The following is a 17,448-nucleotide window of genomic DNA, read 5'->3' as shown; positions in this document are numbered from 1 at the left end:
TGCAAACTTGCACATATTTTTAAAATGTTAAAAACCGAACGGATGGCTGATGAATCACAGTTCACACATATCAAAAGTTAATTTTAACAGCGCGCCAAGACTGCCCAACTCGTAAACTCGACTTTTAAAGAAAAAAATTTACATGACTTTTAATGTGACACTTTTTGTTGCATCACTCTTTTCTAAAGGGGACACTGGATGAAGCCACGATTAAAACATTTCATCAATGGGAATCAGTAGTCCGATTTCTCAGCTTGCTCTTTCAAATGTACATTTTCGAAAATAATTGTTCGCATGCATATGTACTTCAAAACATCGATTTGAAATTTTTGAATGATTTGTTAAATTTGGATAGAGTTTTCTATGAATAAGATACTTTTTTTTTTTATAAACATCAAGTAGTGATACATATCTCGAATAGAATATAGATTTATTTTTTCATTGCATTGCATCTCAAAAAAATCCATTTGAATATTTTCGGCGCCATTGAACCCTTTGCATCTAGCATCAACTTTTCTTCGTTTTTTTGCTCTTCGTCTAATTATAATTAAATTATAGGCTCATTAAACGAGTAATTGTAAATTATATACTTGCATAGGTTATACTATAATCCGGGTACACGTGTCTCACACAATAAATTCTGTTAGGTAAAAAGTATAATCGTCAAAACAGCCGTTTTTTTTACTGTAATTCAGTGAATCGTCGCGGGTTGGATGATATTACTTCCTTAGGTTGCTACCCCTGGTTTAAAACAATAAACCCTTGTCTACTTGTCTAGCGCTTTGTTCTGGGAATAATCTTGAAACGCCGTATTTCCATGTCCAATGCACACTGAAATGCTTTTTTATTTAGGTATTAGAGTGATTAGCCCAAGTGATTCAAGAGTCTTGCTGCACACTAACACAAATATATTTCTGTAACGTTCCGTCTGACCAAGGTCAGACTTCTTCAGACATACATAGTTCAACTATAACAAGAAAGGCAGTGCATGCATATTTAATTAATCAGTGTAAAACTATGGGAGGTACGCACAATAAAATGGGTGAATTCTTGATTAAATAACAATGAGTTACTGAAATGAAAGGTCATTGATGAGACCTATCTCTTTAATTATAATTTAGTGATTGTTTGTCTGTTGATGACCTATCTGGCCATGTATGATCCAACTGGGAAAAACATAATAACAAAATTAAAAATACTATAAATGGGGGGTATAGTCAAGTTTGAAAGGTAACGTAAAGTGATTGATGTAAGTTTCGAATTTGGAAATTATCACAATAACACATTATATTCTAGAAAATACTCTATCAAACAAAATACATGCTCAGGTTGTTTACGCTGTCGTGAGTTCCCGGTTATGAAAGTTGAATCTCCTGTTTGTTTGTGGTTCATATTCATTTTGAGCTCTGCAAAAAGATACCGAGGCGATAGATATCGTGACTCGTGAGCGAATATGACTTTTCAACTGTACGCCATTTTGGGATATTTCTTGTATAATTTGGCAGTGTGATTTGAAACAACGGGTTGGCGTGATATTTTGTACCCACATGGCCGCGAAGCATGACATTTGAAACATTTTACGACACTCCAGCTGTTGGTACTTGTTAACCTTTCTAACAGATATACTATATGTAGTCAGGATTCAGGCTTCTTGTTGTGTAAAGTTACAAAACCAGCAATATTAATATTATAAATAAATCTGAACCAGAATTTTTGTTTATCGCAGGAGATTTCAAACAATGATGTTATTTTTTTAGATGAGCCACATGGATATCGGGTCTTATGATGTGGTGAGTTATTTTGTAAATAATATTCCGTCCAAATGAAAGGATAAAGTACACTCATACACTATTATGCATTATTTTAGTATGAATTCTTTACCAGACGTCGTTTGGTGAATATTTTGCTCGTCCCATTTCTACTCATCGTCGACCATTAATTAATACGTGATTAACGGTAACCATGTCGCTCTCGATTGTTTCACAAATAAGCTAGTTATTTCCCGTTATCAATTCTGATGCAACGGCGAACATCGAAGTTTGTTTTGATATTCTGATACTTGCATCAATTTGCAAAAAAACTTTTTTTTGGTATCAGTAGCCTTAGTAAATAAACTGGTAGTATGTAGATACGTTTTAGATTAACAATACTGTAATGTTAAAATTATTTCAAATTTATATGAAGTGGAGATTGTGAAATAAATACGAGTGAATTCAGAATATGAGTAAGTTCCATTTGTATCACAACTCAGCAATTTGACTTGATATCTATCTACCGTAATTATACAACAAAATGTCCGCCGCAGATAAAACATTGAATTTGCGTTAAGTTATACCCGAGAGATTCATGTTTTGGAATTTGCTTTCATTTAATTGATTTGAAATAGAAATTTATATTGTTAGAATTCAACCAATGAAATTTACTTTTTAGGTATTCGGATCGGTAAGTCCATATAAGAGTCTAATACTATTTAAAATATGCGGACCAGGATTATAGTAAATATATTGCAGATCAACACACGACTAAAATTCTGGTTTATAATGTAATTTTCATTTAACAAATAGATTCGATATTCATAATATTAAAATTGGAAGCGATTCAAAAGTCTTGCTGCACACCAACACAAATAGGGTGCAGCAGGACTCTTGAATCACTCAGGATAGTTATCTTTACTCTTGCTACAGCATCCTTGCATTATATACATTCGGATCCACCGGCACAAAAACATAGAAGACGGATAAGTAGTTAGCCTCGCAGAAACCAAATCATTAAAATTCAAATATTGAAATAACTTCCCAACTTCCAATATTCTATTTTATTAAAGTCTGCGGATCCAGGAGATAATGCTGTTTCATACCCTCATTAGATATGAGAAAGCATGTCAGCAAATGATTTGTTATTTATTTATATTATGATTACTTTATCGTAAATGAAAGTCTCAGCAAAGTATAGCACATGTATTATTAGGTCATCTTTGTAAAAAGTATGAAATACCTCACAAAAAGTTGAAAATATTGAAGTTATATTTTTGTCTTAAAATATTCTTTATATCTAAGTAATAATGCAAGATATATTTTCACAAAATTGCTGTGTGTATCGAGTGATTATTGGTTTTAATTTTGTACAAACAAAAATTCGCACACCTAATACACGTTGTTAATAAATGGAACATTTCACAATCTAGTTCTGATACAATTCATTTCATTATTTTAAAATGTTTAATACATTTCAAGTTTATAGGCTGAAGTATATACCATGTATATTTTGTCTATCAATTATCAGCTCACGCAAAGCCCCCCCCCCCCCTCCTCACTTCCATTCGGTTTTTTACTTTTTTCACTCAATTCAACTAGTAAGAAAGAAATGTACAAAAATATATCAACATCTGCCTTTACCGATAGACTGTCGTCACGTTCTACTTATGTCCTGATTTCATAGCATTTCAAGTTACTCAAGAGTCCTGCTGCACACGAACATATTTCTGTAACGTTTTGTTTAACCAAGGTCAGACTTCCTCAGGCATACCTAGTTCAACTATAACAAGAAAAACAGTTGCACTCATAAAAATATCATAAATTTATCAAAGTTATACAATGAAATGTCTGCCATAGATGAAACATTGAATTTGCGTTCTAGTATTCAAGAGTTTCACGAGTTGGAATTTACCTTAAGTTCAATAGGTTTAAAAGTAGAAGTTTATATTATTAAAATTCAATCAATGAAAATTACTTTTCAGCAAAACCGATCGGTAAGTCATTTTATTTTAAGATACAGATCAGGATCATAGTAAATATATCGCAGATATACACACGATTTAAAAATCTGGTTTTTAATATGATTTTCATTTAACAAATAGATTAGATATTCATAATATTAAAATTGGAAGTGATTCAAAAGTCTTGCTGCACACCAACACAAATAGGGTGCAGCAGGACTCTTGAATCACTCAGGATAGTTATCTTTACTCTTGCTACAGCATCCTTGCATTATATACATTCGGATCCACCGGCACAAAAACATAGAAGACGGATAAGTAGTTAGTCTCGCAGAAACCAAATCATTAAAACTCAAATATTGAAATAATTTCCCAACTTCCAATATGCTATTTTAATAAAGTCTGCGGATCCAGGAGATAATGCTGTTTCATACCCTCATTAGATATGAGAAAGCATGTCAGCAAATGATTTGTTATTCATTTATATTGTGATTACTTTATCGTAAATGAAAGTCTCAGCAAAGTATAGCACATGTATTATTAGGTCATCTTTATAAAAAGTATGAAATACCTCACGAAAAGTTGAAAATATTGAAGTTATATTTTTGTCTTAAAATATTCTTTATATCTAAGTAATAATGCAAGATATATTTTCACAAAATTGCTGTGTGTATCGAGTGATTATTGGTTTTCATTTTGTACAAACGAAAATTCGCACACCTAGTACACGTTGTAAATAAATGTAACATTTCACAATCTAGTTCTGATACAATACTTTAAAATTTTTATATAATTCAAGTTTATAGGCTGAAGTATATACCATGTATATTCTTGTCTATCAATTATAAGCTCACGCAAATTTACGTTAAGTTCAATGGATTAAAAGTAGAAGTTTATATTATTAAAATTCAACCAATGAAAATTACTTTTTTAGGCACGCCTAGGGGTAAGTCATTTTATTTAAAATATGCAGACCAGGAATATAGTGCATATATTGCAGATCTACACACGATTAAAATTCTGGTTTATAATGTGATTTTCATTCAACAAATAGATTCGATATTCATAATGTTAAAATTTAAAGTGATTCAAGAATCTTGCTGCACACCAACACAAAGTAAGTGTGCAGCAAGACTCTTGAATCACTTAGGATAGTTATCTTTCCTCATGCTACAGCATCCTTGCATTATACCCATACGGATGCGCCGGCACAAAAGCATAGAAGAAGGATAAGTAATTAGTCTCGCAGAAACCAAATCATTTAAAAATTCAAATATCGAAATAATTTCCCAACTTCCAATATGCTATTTTAATGAAGTCTGCGGATCCAGGAGATAATGCTGTTTCATACCTCCATCAGATATGAGAAAGCATGTCAGCAAATGATTTGTTATTAATTTATATTGTGATTACTTTATATCAAACGAGGGTCTTAGCAAAGTATAGCACCTGTATTATTAGGTCATACTTGTAAAAAGTATTGAAAAGCTCACAAAAAGTTGAAAATATTGAAGTTATATTTTTTTCATAAAATATTCTTTGTATCTAAGTAATAATGCAAGATATATTTTCACAAAATTGCTGTGTTTATCGAGTGATTATGGGTTTTAATTTTGTACAAACGAAAATTCGCACACCTAGTACACGTTGTTAATAAATGGAACATTTCACAATCTAGTTCTGATACAATTCATTTTAATATTTTAAAATGTTTAATACATTTCAAGTTTATAGGCTGAAGTATATACCATGTATATTTTTGTCTATCAATTATCAGCTCACGCAAAGCCCCCCCCCCCCCCCTCACTTCCATTCGGTTTCCTACTTCTTTCACTCAATTCAACTAGTAAGAAAGAAATGTACAAAAATATATCAACATCTGCCTTTACCGATATGCTGTCGTCACGTTCTACTTATGTCCTGATTTCATAGCATTTCAAGTTACTCAAGAGTCCTGCTGCACACGAACATATTTCTGTAACGTTTTGTTTGACCAAGGTCAGACTTCCTCAAGCATACCCAGTTCAACTATAACAAGAAAAACAGTTGCACTCATAAAAATATCATAAATTTATCAAAGTTATACAATGAAATGTCTGCCATAGATGAAACATTGAATTTGCGTTCTAGTATCCGAGAGTTTCACGAGTTGGAATTTACGTTAAGTTCAATAGGTTTAAAAGTAGAAGTTTATCTTATTAAAATTCAACCAATGAAAATTACTTTTCAGAGACACCCATTGGTAAGTCATTTTATTTTTATATACAGATCAGGATCATAGTGAATATATAGCAGATATACACATGATTCAAAATTTTGGTTTATGATGTGGTTTTTATTTAATAAATTGATTCGATATTCATAATATTAAAATTCAAATATTGGAATTATTTCCCAACTTCCATCACAATCGTTATACTATTTTAATAAAATCCGCGGATCCGGTAGCTAATGCTGTTTCATATCTGCATCAGACATGAGAAAGCATGTCAGCAAATAAATTGTTATTATAGTGATTGAAAGCCTTAGCAAAAAAGGTTCAGCATATGCCTCATAGGCCTGTATTATTAGGTCATCTCTGTAAAAGTATGAATTAATTAGCTGATAAAATTTATAAAAATTGTAATAATTCATTTTTTCTTCAAGATATTTTATATTTAACAATAATGCAAGATAATTTTTCACAAAACTGCTCTGTGTGCCGAGTGATTATGGGTTGCAATTTTGTGCAAACGGAAATTATCACACCTAGTACTCGTTGCAAATAAATAAAACTTTCCACAGTCTGGTTCTGATAATATTCATTTCATATTTTAAAATTTCCACTGACGGAAAATAAGCTTAAGTATATAATATGGATATTTTGGCTAACAATTATCAGCTTACGCAAAGCTCGCTCTCACTTTCATTCTGTCCCCCTATTTCTTCACACAATTCAACTAGTGAGAAAGAAATCTACAAATATATCGACACCTGCATCTACCTATAGACCGTCGTCTCGTTCTACTGAAGTCCGATTTCATAGTATTTGTTGCGCGCTAATAGAAGTCAGAGCAGTTAAAATAATCTAAGCGTTACCAGAATTTATAAAGCCTACTATTTCTATTTCTCAGTCTACATCATTTGAACTTTATTAAATAGTTTTCAATTAAACTTTACCACAGTTATCACGTGAAGAACCGATTGCAGTGTGTGATTGCCTACCTCACGTCACTGATGAATTGAACATATCCATTTGCGTATGCGAAGCAGAAATCAAGATTATTCAAACAAAACTGAACTCTCTGCCTCCAACGGTAATCATTGATTTAGTATTCACGAAAATATTTCTCAGCGCAACCACGAATACAAGTTTTATTGTTGAGAGCTGACCGGCATTGTAATTAAGTTATTTTATCGATGATTATCTTCAATAATGGCCAGTCTAGTGATGAACTGGTATCACAACAAGCACAGATGATAACTATGTTCATCAGGGCGATATCACGCTGTGACTGAATAGTTTCCTAGATGTTCTGTAAAAAGTATTGTCACATAGTTGTGCAATAAAATAATTATATAAAATATTTGCAAGTCTGTGTTCTTGTATAGATAATGATTAAGTATTCTAACCATGTAAACGTCACAAACCTGTTGTACTGGAGACTAAAGATACCCGATTTTCAGACTCGTTTAGTTCAATAGTTTTTGAATTTAACCTGGTCTATGTTTTACTGATTATATCATAAATATTGGGATTTCTTTTGTTTACCAGAATCTGCAAATTAAACTCCTTGATTACCAAACATCGAAGTGGATAAGTTTTTCCCAGAAACATCGTACGTGAAACATCTGTTTGCTGCTGCTCTTAAACTGTCGTTTCATTGAATCGGCAAATTTATTTTGAAAGTGAATTTCTGTGAGACTGGTACCTCAGAATAGAGTCTATCTAACTGGCATCAAATTTGACAATACACTTGATTTTAAATTCTTTGTGCATGAACAATATTATCCGATATTTTATTTGTAATTTTTATATATATATATGAGATTTGTGGTATTCTTTGAAAAATTAAGTTAACACTGAAAAACAGAAATTAGCGTTCTGAGAATCTCAATATTTTCTTGTATGATTAAAATCTTATTACAAGAAAATTAATTTTTTATTTCCCCGCATATAATTTATGTACTATATCATTTATTAACCTCTGGTAATCTAATAGAAATAAATTCTGAATAAAATTTTGAGTTATTGTTTGAGAGATTTCTAGGAAACGATAAGATTAGCTCGCAGGATTCAATGTAATTTTGCATTACTTGTCTCGATTTCGTGAAATCTCCTGGGTTTTGTATGGCTACTGGCGAGCAGTTTTCCCTTCAAAAAACTGCAACGAATGACGTTGGATACCCCGTGGGTCATTTGGAAATTCCAACAATGAGTTAGTTTCAGAAAGATTCAAAAGAAATCGATGACAATCAGGGTGTCATTTTATTTGGAAATATTTGATGTAAAAACTGCAAAATTTGAGTTTAATTTCTGTAAACCTTTTTTTTTCTTTGTTAGGATTTCTTGTGTTTATTTTAATGAATATCAACATTCAAGCATTTGCTTTCAGTAGATCATACACCGGCTTAGGGTATCATACACCTTTTAAGTTCATTATCAACGAGTATATAATATATACAGCAATACAGAAAATCCGCAACATCAATAAAAATTCCGATTCCAATTTTGCGATAATGAAGATTACTTAACCATTATTTTGAAATGTTAATTAGGAAGTAATTTCAAAAATAATCAGTTTATTTGCCAAAAAAATATAATTTTTTGTAACAGAACCGGCTGAAAAATATGACTTTTGTGATTGAACCGGCTGACAAAAAATTTGAATCCCACCACTGGTCATAAGCTTATTTAAGGAATTTCTTGTTCCGTCTCAATCACTTTAATTAATACAAATCACAGCGCATTGAAAGGAAAATATAATTTATTAACATTAATTTACAACGAGTTACGGGTAAGAATTTTCCGACGGCTATCGCTGACAGGTAGAAACGATAACTGTGAAAAAAAAAGTAAGACGGGTGAATAATGTATTTTATGAAAATTTTCCGATATATTTGGGAGAAATATTATTTTGACCACATAGAAATGTCATTATTGCTGATTTATTCATTACCAATTTGCGGAGTTTTTAATTATTATTCGTAACACCGACACGATCTAAAATTAAAAGCATAAAAATGCCGACTATCTGCTTCACAAATATTAGTCCGGCAGAATCGGGCCCTAACATTGTTTTGGTACATAAAGTTTTTTTTATTGTTTAGATATAATGTATATGACATATATAATGAGATACCCAGATGGGTGTGGAGTATATGATGTTGAGCAATTTTTATTAATAAGTGGATTTAAAGTATTCGGCCCAAGATGACGCACATCCTGAACCCTAACCTGGTAAACATACAATGTTCAGGTTGTGCGCCATCTTGGTACGAATACTTCAGGAGCGCCTTTTTGTTAAAAACAATTATTTCATAACTACATGGTTTAGTTTTGCATACATGGTAACATTGAATCTCCTTACAATGTCAGAAATTCAATATTAGTAGAATAAATGGTAGTTTATTTCACTGATACAAGCCAAGATCCATCGACAGCATCCAGCTACTTTCTATTGCGCTCTTCAACCTACATTTGCGTTGCCGCGCGCATTCCGTTTTCCTAGTTTAAGCTTAGAGACTTGGGAAATATTTTATTAGTTGAATTGGATTGGAATATTTGACCTCGTCTTTCACTTCGAACAAGGCCATGTAAAACCATCCACTGGTATCTAAAGAAGTGTAACGTGTTTTCTTTTGGAAGAACCGCAACCTTTCAGTGCTGCATTGACTTTGGCAAAATTAATATATCCTTGTGGAGATAGGAGATATGCGTATGCAAAACACGGATGTGCATCTGTTATGCCAACATAGTTGAGTCAAACGTTTTGAATACTAGTACATCACACACATTTTCCTGTGTGCTTCGGTTGTACGTAGCAACGCGCATATTTTTGCGCACATGCATCAAATTCCACTTGATTATTGAGCTATAGGTTTTTGACGAGCTTTTGTGTATGATTTCATTCCATAGAATTTGTATGCTGTTCTAAAGAATACTAGTTTCAGCTTTTTCATTCATTCAAACCGCGTGTTGAAAGTAAGTTTTGTAATATAGCCTTAAATCGGTGATGCCAGTAAATCTTTAATACAAAAAGATCAGTAACATCTGCAATAAAACAGCAATACCCACTCAAATGACAGATGGGTGATGGATACTCTTAGTATCTGCTCCATCGCGTGCCTCTTACAGTCTTACCAGTTTACATGAGTGTCAATTGGTATCTAAGCTCAGCCAGAGACAAAAAGTTTTGGACTTCAGTTGGCGTGACGAAATGTTTTTAAATATATATTCTACAATAAGATTATTTGATTGCATACTACTGAAAGTTACGCTTTATATGTTTTTTCCCATTGCACTATTCCTTTACTGATATTCGATAATATGACGCTCATCTGACATATTTCTTAAGGTGTGTAGATGGGTATAATCTTTTCCACGCTGTTCAGATGAATATATATAAGAATTGCTAATATTGGTTTGCAATGCGATGAAATCCCATCTTGGCATTTCTGCCTCTCGCAATTGCTGCGTATACTTATCGGGCAAGTTCTGTGGCGTGGTTATCAAATGAAAAAAAAAACATGAGAGTATTTTTTCTACTTCTCTACTACTGTCAAACCTTGACATTTTGTGAAAACTTTTTTCAATGCAACCTTTCTTTAAAACATCCCCAACAACCACAATTAATTCAGTTATTAAAATTTCGAAACAAACACATAAAATCATCAACAGATACATATCACCAAGTAGATATTGCTGAATTGATCTTTATTTTAACATTTTTCATGTAATTCATTTTGGTAAACCTGTTATCTATCGTAAATACAGCACATTTGACAATGTTGTAGTGTGACTTTTTTGGCCTCACATTTTTGATATTTGTAGTTAGAGCTCTTGGGGCTCTTGCAAACAAAGTAACATACAAAATATTGGTTGTAAATTGCAAAACATGATCATGTCGTTGGAATAACTTGGCATTTTACCACCCGTATATCATTCATTGTTGAGAATATTAATAAAATCATAAAATTTAAAAATCCGTTTTCGTGAAATTTGTTGAGAGTCTTTGGTAGTTTGAAAAGCATTGGCATGGAACATAAGAATGAACTACATTCTTTCCCAGGGATATGCTATAAAATGTAGCAATTTTCTCATTCTTGTTCTTGTGATATCATTATCTTTCACTGCTTCGTCGTGATCATCCCGCTGCATAACAATTCTCGCTAACAAATAATTGACTGTTCTCCACCGGGTGTATATCCACTTGAACCACTGGCGACTACATTAGCAGGCTTGTATTGTTAATTGCAACAAAAACGGGTATTTCAAAATAGTACTCTTTATTTTACGCGTGTGTTTCGACAGTATTTTCATATACTGTATATGGGTCGCGACCCAAAGCTGGGCTCAACAAATATCTTAAAGTTATTGATTTTATTTCCTAGTAAATTTGCTTGCGTAGTTTGTGCCCCAAGATTGCGCACAACTTGAATATAGTATTGTAACAAGTTATGGTTCAGGTTGTGCGTCATTTGGTGCACATGTTTGACGAAAAACACTAATACAAATATCTCAATAAATACCTAAAAGTTATTGATTTTATTTCCTAGTAAATTTGGTGTTTGCGTAGTTTGTGCACCAAGATTGCGCACAACCTGAACATAGTATTGTAACAGGTTATGGTTCAGGTTGTGCGTCATTATGATGCACAGGTTTGACGAAAAACACTAATACAAATATCGCGCCGTAAAAAAAATTTCTCAAAGCTGCAAACCCTCCACACCCATGTAGAAATGATGGGAAATGACCCCAAGATGAATAATCACAAATAAAAAAACTTTATGTCTGAAATCAAACTTGGGCCAAAAATGTCTCCTTATCTGCCAGACTATATCGCGTCCCGGGGTCAGTAATAATAATATTGTTCGCTTAAGCCTTAAAGGTGAACTGTGATACAAATTTTACATAAAAGATAAGAATCACAATAAAATTAATTTGTGTTGTGAATGTACTTCTTAATAGTTGTCTTTAACATCTTCGCCGATGTGAACTCACAATTCTGTCTGAAATAAAAAACCAAACTACGATATCTGCCGTTGCGTGAGAATTAATATTTGCTATTAATTGGAATGTCGGTGCGAAACGCTCGCGGCGACGAAAAAATAATGCAGCCTTCGATTATAACATAATTATGAAATAAAAAACGCCGCATTGTTACGGTCTTCTAGTGAAACCCGAAAAAAATAAATTATTGTCACGGCGATCGTTTCGTCGGCCGACATCCCAATTAATATTGTTTGAAATGACAATACTCATTATTCGGTGTTCGCTAAAAATATTCGAATAACTCGATTAAAAAGTTCTATTTTGCCCGCCACTAATCACGGCGCATGTAAATAATTATCGAATGATCAGCATCATCAATATCATCGATTAATGGTCAATGGTCAATAGGACTTGCAAAATATTTACCAAATACCGTTAGGCAAAGAGAGGCGAGCTGCACGTAACTGTGGAATTTCGCTGTGAACGACCATACATTTTTGTTTATTAAACGCATCACGTCGTCGTGAATTTTACTTTTGGTGCAATGTTTTAATTTCACCGTAACCCCCCGTTGAAAAATCCTGGCTGCGCTCCTGCATTTTCGGTTGTGAATTCTGCCAACAAATTTGAATTTTTCGCTTCGCCCCATTCAAAGCCAAATTTCTACTCGGCGGCGGTGTGGCGCATCGTGCAGGGCGTTAGGAATACGCTCGCCACCGCATCTCTGATTACCCTTCTTGGGTTCACAGGTTCGAATCCCATGCGGGGATGATCATGTGCGAAAGGATTGCTGGACTCCTCGCCGCCGTAGGGTGGTTCAGGTAACCGCTGGTCGGTTACGGCTTCCTCCACCATCAAGTCTATGCTTCCGAAAAAACAAATACCTGGCTAACTAGTCCCATACCCGACCTGGACTGGTAACCGGACGAGAGGCCATGGTTCGCCATATGATTGGGCCGTCTTATCGGCTTTCCTCTCCTCGGGATAAATATGTAAAATTCTATCCTATCCTACTAGTTTTATAGGAGTAACGGTAGACCGTGGGACCTGATCTGGTAATAGACAAGTGACTCGGATCAGTTAGTTTTTCAATTCACGTCGAAACTGAATCAAAAAGCATGGATCATCGTAACAAAACCTGGGAAAACTACGCTACCTTGAAAAGCTATCCCGATACAGGCAGTGATGAGCTGGAAAAATCGTAACAACCGGAACGCACCAAATTCGTGAAAATGTAATATATATTTACAACACGACGCTACCAGTAATTTTGTCTGTCGTAAGATAGAGCCGAAGAACTACAATTAAAAAATAAGAAAAAATTACCTGAAATATGACTGTTCAAAATTGAAAGAATGTTCATACTAATTCAATACAAATGTTATTATTAGAAAGGTATTGGATGAATTTTCACGGGTTGCAAGGGTCGGCGAAACATCCATTACAGTTACACGTTACTGCTGTGCACTAATTATTTGCCAGCTGTAATGCAAAATGAATTATGATGCAACAAAACATCAATTAATAACTAAGTTTCCCGCAGAAATTAGACTTTTCGAATCATAATTTTATTTTTGGAAACAGGAACGCAAATGCGATAAAATGTCCAACAACCGGAACGCCGTTCCGGTGCGTTCCGGCTACAGCACAGATTCAGATTCAGATTCAGATATTTTATTTCGTCATGCAAGAATCAATATGAGGCAAAAGAAAACACAGTAAACTGAAAAAACGAAAAACATTGATTCATTGCAATTGACGCGGGGTCGCGAATAGACTCAATGAGTCATCTAGTCAGCGACACCTTGGTGCTGTATTAAAGCAGCAAATATAGCAATGAAGCATATAGAACAACAAAAAAACGAAAATTTATCTTCAGAAATACACTAATCATTGAAATACAACAATAGATTCGAAATAAAATACACAAATCATGGAAAGACAACAGTGGATTCGACAACAAAAAAGGAAAAATTATCTTCAAAAATACAAAAATCATGGAAAGACAACAATAGATCCGAAATAAAATGCACAAATCATGGAAAGACAACAATAGATTCGAAATAAATTTAATTGTAAATAACCACACTACAAGAACCGCCAGTACGATTCATTCAGAAGAAGGCTCATTAGCGACATCTGGTGTTTAAGATGCGCATCGATGAATTCAAAACATAAAATAATGCTGAGTCATACGACCCAGCACTAAAAAGGACTGAAGTAGCGTCCCAAGCAACTGGGTTGCCATTTGATAGCTATTATATGTGGAAAGTAGACGACGACGAGTTCCCGTCACAGTAAGGTGAAGTACCGGTATGCACTATATAAATTGCACATGAGAAGTTGGCAAAAAATGACATAGTAAAACATGAAACAGCCAGCAAAAGAGGTACAGCATTCAGCTGTCATAAAAAAAAAAATAATGGATACAGCTGTTCAGTAGAGGAACGTGGATGGGTACAGGAAACTTACTTATAACGGAACAAGTTAGACTGCTAGCACCTATAAGCTTCAAGGTATAAAGTTTTCAATTTACATTTAAAAGAATTATAGTTACTTGTACGAATTGTTTCAGGAAGCAAATTCCATAACTTTACTCCAATGAACTTGATTGAGCGTTGGGTTAGTTTGGTAGAAAAACGATTCAAAAAATATGAGCAACTGGTCGAGGACCTTGTTCCATATGAGTGAACATCACTCTGCTTCATAAAATAATTAGTGAATGCAGGAGGGAGTTTTTTGTTGTGATGTTGGTGCATTATTTTTAGCACTTCGAATTTATGCATATCCACCATTTTAATTATGCGAATACTGTGGTAAATAGGAGTCAGATGAGTGCGATAACCGACATTGGAGATAGCGCGAATTGCTCGATTCTGCATAATTTCAATATTACGTAATAAATTTTTATCAGCCAAGCCCCATGCAACAATGCCATATTGAATGTGTGACTGAAATAAGGAGTGGTAGACCATACGTAATGTTGTGAGTGAAGCAAATCGCCGAAGTCTATATAGTATCCCAACTGACTTGGATAGTTTAACAGCCAGTTTGGATATTTGAATGTCCCACTTCATTTTGTTATCAATATGAATACCCAGATATTTATAAAAATTTACATTTTCAAGTTCTGTGTCATCAATTTGGACTACTAAACCATTTTGTGCTTTACTTTTAGGTGATATTAACATAGTTTTAGATTTATTTATGTTTATTGTTAATTTGTTTGATCGCATCCAGTTTGCTACTTTAGCAATTTCAGTGTTCACCCTTAATTCAAGGGCTGCACAGGATTTGTCACTGTCAAGGAGATTGGTATCATCTGCAAATAATTTCGAGAATAATGAAGAACAATGAGTTATGTCATTAACATATACTAAAAATAACAATGGACCCAAACAGCTACCTTGTGGAACTCCATGAGTCACTGGTAAGGGAGGAGAACAATAAGAACCTACTTGAACATACTGTGATCGACCGCTTAAGTAACTAGAAATGAGTTTATTTGCTATACCCCTAATACCATAATGTTTCAACTTGTAAATCAGGATGTCATGATTTACAGTATCGAAAGCTTTTTTTAAGTCTAAAAAAGTTGCACTAACATACTCTTTCTGTTCTAGTCTATCATAGATAAATGATGTAGTGTCTAAAATAGCATGCGATGTGGAATGACTGTTTTGAAAACCGAATTGAGATTTATTTATGACATCATATTTATTGAAAAAACTAGTAAGCCTCTTATGAATCAGGCGTTCAAAAATTTTATCAATCGTTGAAAGGATTGATATCGGTCTATAATTTGACACGAGTTTTTTATTTCCAGATTTAAGAAGAGGAATTACTCTTGCAATTTTGAGAGAAGAAGGAAATATGCCGAGAGAGAGTGAGCAATTGAAGAACTCTGTCAGACATGGAGCGATGAGGTCAGCAACTAATTTAAGAAAACGAGCTGGAATATTATCTGGCCCAACTGCCTTCCTATCCTTCAAATTTTGAATTTCTACCAACAATTCATTAGAAGTAGTCGGACTCAAAAATATAGACTGGCTCAGAGGATTATGAAGAAGTTGTTTGAAGTTACCCGAATCATTAGAAAACTTTTCTGAGAGGCTGGACCCTATGGTTGAGAAGTACTCATTAAATTCAGTTGATATCGAAAAGTCATCTTTGGTGATACTGCCATTTTTCAGATAAATTTCCTTAACTTTTTGTCTTGATTTATTATGCGTGTGCGTAATTTGGTTAACTATTTGCCATGTCGATCTCGGGTTGCCTCTGTTTTGGGCAATAAGGTTTTGGTAATAAATTTGCTTTGCTCTATCTACAGTTCTTGTCAGAACATTCCGATAATTTTTAAAGTACGAGCATTGAGAGCTGTTACCCCTCAAAAAATGAGATTTGAATAATTTATTTTTGCGTCGAATACAAGTAATCAATCCTTTAGTAAGCCAGGGTTTTAGTCTTATTCTTTTCTGACGACGTGAAAGTGGTTGTAAAGGGGCATGTCGATCAATCAAAGAAACAAATGATTGTACAAATTCGTCAAAGACACTGTCAAAGTTTTGTGAATTTAATTGAAGTGTGGTGAATTGGTTGTTAAGAGTGCCTATTATATCTGAACGAAAAGTGTCCAGAGAGAATGTGGACATGTCCCTTGACAATACACAATTATTAGAAGATGTTGGTTTTATGCCATTCAGGCAACACATAATCGGAAAATGGTCTGTGATATCAGACAGAATGACATAAGAATTGATTTGTGAATTGCTCATATTAGTGTAGATGTGGTCAATTAACGTTGCTGAAGTACGACTTATTCTAGTGGGCTTTGTTATCAGGGAAGTGGCATTATGTGACATAAGCATGTTAACATAACTGGCAACTTGGGTATTAGTAGAAGTTGAAAATAAATTAATATTAAAATCCCCTACAATCAAAAAGTGTTTATGTGCCATTTTGGATAAAGAAGTTTCAAATGCATCAGTACTGGACACCACTGGATACAGGTGACTTAACGTTACTACCTATGATTTTGGGAAGTTTTTTTAGAGAATGGTAGACTGCGGCACCTGATCTGGTAATACAGAAGTGACTAGGATCAGTTAGTTTTTCAATGCACGTTGAAACTGAATTAAGGAGAATGAATCATCGTCACAGGACCTGAAAAATCTACCACAGTTCCAGTTCCGTCTCGGTACCCCGATACAGGTACTGGTAAGTTACTGCATATTATTTTTGTGAAATTGGTGATGAAACTTTCAGTTTTGCCCACTGCGTCCACATATTTGAGCATAGCTGTCTTGTTTGATTTCCGATGCATGGACTTGGTGGTGGAAGAAGCCTTAACCGACAAGCGGTTACGTTACCCACTCTATGCGCCGAAACCAAACCAATATCATCTCTACCAAATAAGGGGAAATATTAGGATTGGGTTTGTATCGAACTCATAAACAACAGTTATCCTGATTTCAGAAAATTATGCAGAACGTATATAGACTAAAAAACGTCTGAATCTGAATCATCTCCAAATACGCGA

The 17,448-nt window shown here is 34.0% G+C and overlaps 1 protein-coding gene across 1 annotated transcript in view; it reads right to left on the bottom strand.

Annotated features, from left to right (window-relative positions):
• LOC120345419 (calcium/calmodulin-dependent protein kinase kinase 1-like) overlaps window positions 1–17,448 on the bottom strand; it is a 310,354-nt gene that overhangs the window by 28,696 nt on the left and 264,210 nt on the right. The gene's annotated exons all lie outside the window — the stretch shown is intronic.

This window comes from Styela clava, chromosome 1 (genome assembly GCF_964204865.1).
Source record: "Styela clava chromosome 1, kaStyClav1.hap1.2, whole genome shotgun sequence".
Taxonomy (NCBI): domain Eukaryota; kingdom Metazoa; phylum Chordata; class Ascidiacea; order Stolidobranchia; family Styelidae; genus Styela; species Styela clava.
This window is presented reverse-complemented; position numbering and strand designations above follow the sequence as displayed.